Raw genomic sequence first — 6,417 nt, forward strand, 5'->3', positions numbered from 1 at the left:
GAAATCAACACAGTATTTCTATAGTCAGCTGAGAGAGGGGTAAAGTTATAAAAGCTGAAAAACTTAAACATAGTCTTCTGCAGAGTAGAAAGCCACCTCTCCTTTATTGAGGGGGCTGAGGGCATAGGGAATAACATGGATGAGATTTTCTACTCCAGTAGACAGAAAAATGAGCAGCTGAGTCTAAAAGTTCTGTTATTTAGAACACGGAAACAATCGTCTTTGTATGGAAAATTATTGACCAAAATCTCAGAAAAAAACAAAAACAAAACAAAACTCTGGACTTCCATGGTGGTGCCGTGGTTAAAACTCCTCTCTTCCACTGCAGGGGCCAAAGTTTCCATCCCTGGTTACAGAACTAAGATCCTGCATGCCTCACGACCCAGCCAAAAAACACGCAGAAAACCCAGCAAAACAGAAACCCTCATTGAAGCCCCATTTGAGACCCAACTTTAAGTAGTTTAACTATTCACTGAAATTCCCAAGATAAGGGAATGAATTGGCCCCAGCATGACTGACTGGATGGCCCTGCTTTACGGGCTGTTCATTCTTGGTCAATTGTACATTGGGGAGTTCTTTTAAAACTTTCAAGTTTTTAGTTTCTGAAGGGCTTCTTTCTGGAAACACTTGCAAAGGAAGACCTTCCAGGCGTCAATTAAGGTCACTCTTTGTTCATTGAACTCAAACGTGATCATTTACAAGAAAATTCTTCTATTTATTTTCAGGGACTTGGAATGTGAATTGTATTGTCTCTGTCAATTTAGGGCTTCCCAGGTAGCTCAAAATTTGCCTGCAGTGCAGGAGACCCAGGTTTCATCCTTGGGTCAGGAAGATCCTGTGGAGAAGGGAATAGCAACCACTCCAGTATTCTTGCCTGCAGAATTCCATAGACAGAGGAGCCTGGCGGGCCACAGTCCATGGGGGCACAAAGAACTGGACATGACTGAGAGATCAACATATGCAATTTAGGTATATTCAACTACAAGGTAAGCATTGTACTTCTATCTAATCTTTTTTAAAAATGTAGACCCCTTCCAAATCCAATGAAAAATCAGTAATTTGATAAAAGAAGCACATTAACAATTAAATGTATACATGTTTCAATGCCATTCTCCCAAATCATCACACCCTCTCCCTCTCCCGGAGTCCAAAAGTCCGTTCTATACATCTGTGTCTCTTTTGCTGTCTCGCATACAGGGTCATCATTACCATCTTTCTACCATCTTTCATATATATGTGTCAGTATACTGAATTGGTGTTTTTCTTTCTGGCTTACTTCACTCTGTATAATCGGCTCCAGTTTCATCCATCTCATTAGAACTGATTCAAATATATTCTTTTTAATGGCTGAGTATGGGGATGATCCAGAGAAATGATATGAGGTGGGAGGTGGGAGGGGGATTCAGGATTGGGAGCTTGTATACACCCGTGGTGGATTCATGTCAATCTATGGCAAAACCAATACAGTATTGTAAAGTAAAATAAAGTAAAAAAAAAATAAAATAAAATAAATAAAGTGTGTTTGTGTAAAAGGGAAAAACAACAACAAAAAAATTAAATGTAAAATTTTCACCTTGAAAGTACTCTCGCATGATAAATCCCACTAGAAGGTATTGGTCAGATATTGTGATTTGACTCTTAAGTTTAGGAAAATGAAAGCACAGACTAGCTTCACAGAGTAACAGTTTTGTTTATTCATTTATTTACACCAGTTTCAGCAGACAAGAATGTATTTCCTTAAAAAAAAAAAATCGAGAAAAAAAGTGCCAAAAAATGATCCAAAAAGCACTGAAAGTAGAGTGACAAAATAGAAAATAAAAAGGTGAATCAGAGAGCAAATTAAAAGGTTACTATTGTTGCTATAACGTGTGTTTACAAGATGACGCAATGCTGAAAATGTGCATGAAGTCTGGACAAGTTGTCAACAATTGATATGTCATAAAGTTATTTTAGATCAAGACATTCAGAACCATAACCTCCGACTCATAGACCGTAGTTAAGAATCCACGATGGTAAGAGAGAGACCAACATCAGCCATCACTGCCAGAATCCAAACTGATCTTTAAAACCCAAGATACTCACACCTCCTGCTTTGATTCATCCCATGTTGAAGAAAAATAAATGTCGAGAGGGCAGAAGACCTTTCAACTAAATAGAATGCTGTGTTAAAATGAGAATTAAGGGAATTTGATTCTGACATGACCCCCATCAAATCCCAAACCTCGTATTGTTGATAGAGATCGGAGGGGGGAAAAAAAAAAGGTTGAATCTACACTTGTGGGCCAGTAAAAATTTCATCAAAAGTGTTACAGAGAGAACAGCTGACATTTGGGGTCGTATGGAGAACGTGGTTGAAATACCAAATGGAAGTCTACAAGGTTAAACTGATATTTCCAGCAGGTCTGTAAGCAACCAAAAAGCAGAGTGAACACTCACTGTTAGGGAAACTTTGCACCTATCAGCAGCATTTCCCAACCTGAACACTCAAATCTGTTAAAGGAAAGTATATGATTAAGCATACCTGGAGCAGGCAAGGTCCTGACAGCCAAGGCCCATTGTTCTCACGTAGACCTTAGTGATTGTGCAAAGGACAATTGTCAAACGCAGGTAGTTCAGTTCAGCTCAGCCGCTCAGTCATGTCCGACTCTTTGCGACCCCATGGACTGCAGCACACCAGGCCTCCCTGTCCATCACCAGCTCCCGGAGCTTACCCAAACTCATATCCATCGAGTCAGTGATGCCATCTAACCATCTCATCCTCTGTCATCCCCTTCTCCTCCTGCCGTCAATCTTTCCCAGCATCAGGGTCTTTTCAAATGAGTCAGCTCTTCACATCAGGTGGCCAAAGTATTGGAGCTTCAGCTTCAACATCAGTCCTTCCAATGAACACTCAGAACTGATCTCCTTTAGGGTGGACTGGTTGGATCTCCTTGCAGTCCAAGGGACTCTCAAGAGCCTTCTCCAACACCACAGTTCAAAAGCATCAATTCTGCGCTCAGCTTTCTTTATAGTCCAACTCTCACATCCATACATGACCACTGGAAAAACCACAGCCTTGACTAGATGGACCTTTATTGGCAAAGTAATGTCTTTGCTTTTTAATATGCTATCTAGGTTGGTCATAACTTTTCTTCCAAGGAGTAAGCATCTTTTAATTTCATGGCTTCAGTCACCATTGCAATGATTTTGGAGCCCCCAAGAATAAAGTCTGACACTGTTTCCACTGTTTCCCCCCCTATTTGCCATGAAGTGATGGGACCAGATGCTATGATCTTCGTTTTCTGAATGTTGAGCTTTAAGCCAACTTTTTCACTCTCCTCTTTCACTTTCATCAAGAGGCTCTTTAGTTCTTCTTCACTTTCTGCCATAAGGGTGGTGTCATCTGCATATCTGAGGTTATTGATATTGCTCCCAGCAATCTTGATTCCAGTGTGTGCTTCATCCAGCCCAGCATTTCTCATGATGTACTCTGCGTATAAGTTAAATAAGCAGGGTGACAATATACAGCCTTGACGTACTCCTTTTCCTATTTGGAATCAGTCTGTTGTTCCATGTCCAGTTCTGTTGCTTCCTGACCTGCATACAAGTTTCTCAAGAGGCAGGTCAGGTGGTCTGGTATTCCCATCTTTTTCAGAATTGTCCACAGTTTATTGTGATCCACACAGTCAAAGGCTTTGGCATAGTCAATAAAGCAGAGCCTTAGGTAACATGACCTTAAAACAGATCGTGAAATTTATGAATCACTTTGCAAGCTCAATAATAGTCTTTTTTTTTTCTTTTAATTTATTTAGCTGCAGTGGTCTTAGTTGCAGCATGTGGGATTGTTAGTTGCAGTGGATAGGCTCTTAGTTTCAGCATTGTGGGACACAGTTCCCTGACCAGGGATCAAACCTGGGCCCTCTGCATTGGGAGCACAGAGTCTTAACCACTGGACCACCAGGAAAGTCCCACTAAACCACATTCCTTGTTAATGGGTTCTTAGGTCTTGTTTTTAAAATGCTTCAAGAGGGTTTTAAAGCCATTCCATTTTGTTAATACTGGTAACTTCCAAGCAATATCAAGTTCACTTATAAAAATTGCTTGGTGACCCTCTGGGTACTAAAATCCGTGTCAAGGCTGAACAGATGTCCTGGAGAAAACTTTCAAGATTTCGCCTAGTAGCATGATTCCAAATAACTCACAAAAAGAAAGAAATAGTGGCCAGGGTTCCTTGTGGAAATATTCACTTAACACTCACCAGACTGTACTGCACAACTAAGTATGTGTTAGGCCCTGGAGTTCTAACCTGCCCTCAATGACTCAGAAGCTAGTTCAGAGATAGAAACTGACCACATACGATGACAATTACAAAACAGCATTGCCTGCTTCTTGTAATCAACCCAATCACATCTCTTATGACCAAGTTTAGAGAACAACCGCAGTTAAATAGGGATGTCCTAGAAATGAAATACAGAAATAGACTTAACACAGTTTCTGTAAATAAAACTGAGGACATGAGGAGCAACATACTGAATCTGGAGTTTCCTAGGAAAAACATGAAAATCCATGCTTCCTCCCTTTGAACCACCCAATTGCTAACCAGAATCATAAAAGACTCAGAGATTGTGTTAAGGGCTCAGGCCTTTGCTGTCCAAGGTGGATTGTGTCCAAAATGCACTTGAAATGCTGCTAGTTGAGAAAATTGAGGTATAATTTAAATGTAAAATGTATACTGTTTTCAAAGACAATATGGGAGAAAGAATGTATATCATCTCATTAATAATTTCTTTATGCTGATTACATGATAAAATAACAGTTTTGATATATCAATTAAATAAAATATATCATTCAAAATAATTCCACATGCTTCTTTTTATTTTTTTAACATGGCCACTAAAAAATGTGTTAGTTACATATATGGTTCACATTATATTTTTTTTCTGGATAGCACTGGCTTAGACTCTTAAGTTTAAGGCATTTTCCTTTATCTTCCTTAGTCATAAATTTAAGGCACAACTTAGACCCTTGAGGGGTTTCCTGGTGGCTCAGACAGTAGAGAATCTACCTGCAATGCAAGAGATCTGGGTTCCATCCCTGGGTTGGGAAGATCCCCTGGCGAAGGGAAGGGCAACCCACTCCAGTATTCTTGCCTGCAGGATTCCATGGACAGAGGAGCCTGGAAGGCTACAGTCCATGGGGTCACGAAGAGTCGAACACAACTGAGCAACTAACACTCTAGATTCTTGAACCAGAGAAAACCGAGTTCAGATCCACATATTAGCTAGGTGATCTTTAGCTAGTTACCTAATCTTCCTAATCACTTGCTATTTACCAAGTGATATTTTAATTAGCGGGCTTCCCTGGTGGCTCTAACAATAAACAATTCACCTGCAGTGCAGGAGACTAGGGTTCAATCCCTGGGTTGGGAAGATCCCCTGGAGGAGGGCATGGCAGTCCACTCCAGTTTCTTGCCTGGAGAATCCCCATGGATAGAGGAACATGGCGGGTTACAGTCCATAAAGTCACAAAGAATCAGACATGACTGAGCGACTAAGCATGGTACAGCACATTTTAATTAGTACCTGCTTTTAGATACTAATTGCTTTTCGGACTTGCTTTTAGGATGAAGTTCACAGAAGCAACTTGTTCAACACAAGTCCTCTCATATTTTAGTAAATAATTTTCAAAACATTCTCAGCTAGTCAATGATCCTTCTTCTTTTTTTTTTTTTTTAAGGTGGAATGTAGGATCTTAGTTCCTCGACCAGGTATCCAACCCACGCATCCTGCATTGGGAGCACAGAGTCTTATACACTGGACCGAGAGGGAAATCCCAGTGATCCTGTCATTTACTTTACTGCTAGTCATAACTTCCAAGAATCTCATGATCTAAATTAACCTGAGGTCTCTACATAAGAAGGGGCATTTTCCACTCCTATTTGGGTTCTTGTTTCCATCCTTCTCTATCTGGGGAAGTCCTACTCAGCCTTCAAGACCTAGCTCTGGGGACTTCCCTGGTGGTCCAGTGGTTAAGACTCTGCATATCCACTGCTGGGGGCACAGATTCCAACCCATCGTTGGGGAGGTCCCACATGTCACATGATATGGCCAGAAAAAAAGGCTCAAGGATGAATTGTACAACATAGCAAATATAGCCAGTATTTTGTAATAGCTGTAAATAGAAAGTTTAAGCACCTTTAAAACTATATGAAAAATAAACATTTTTAAAAAGAAAGAAAGAAGCTTTCCAGTTGGACACAGGGCATCTGGAATACTCCATCACCATCTACCCATGTGCTGGAATTTGTGTGGGTTTATAAAAACTCTGAGCTTGTTACAGTCCATATCAGTGTCTTTCCTACCTTCTTCATCTTTCTGACCAAAAAAGATGATAAAGAATATATAACCTTGAATATTCACTGGAAGGACTGATGCTAAA

General features: G+C 40.3%; 1 non-coding gene across 1 annotated transcript; it reads right to left on the bottom strand.

Annotated features, from left to right (window-relative positions):
* Positions 1 to 3,870: 3,870 nt before the first annotated feature.
* On the bottom strand, positions 3,871 to 3,943 carry TRNAG-CCC (transfer RNA glycine (anticodon CCC)). Its single transcript has one exon. It is a non-coding gene; the product is annotated as a tRNA-Gly (tRNA).
* Positions 3,944 to 6,417: the final 2,474 nt, after the last annotated feature.

This window comes from Ovis canadensis, chromosome 9 (genome assembly GCF_042477335.2).
Source record: "Ovis canadensis isolate MfBH-ARS-UI-01 breed Bighorn chromosome 9, ARS-UI_OviCan_v2, whole genome shotgun sequence".
In the NCBI taxonomy this organism is placed as follows: domain Eukaryota; kingdom Metazoa; phylum Chordata; class Mammalia; order Artiodactyla; family Bovidae; genus Ovis; species Ovis canadensis.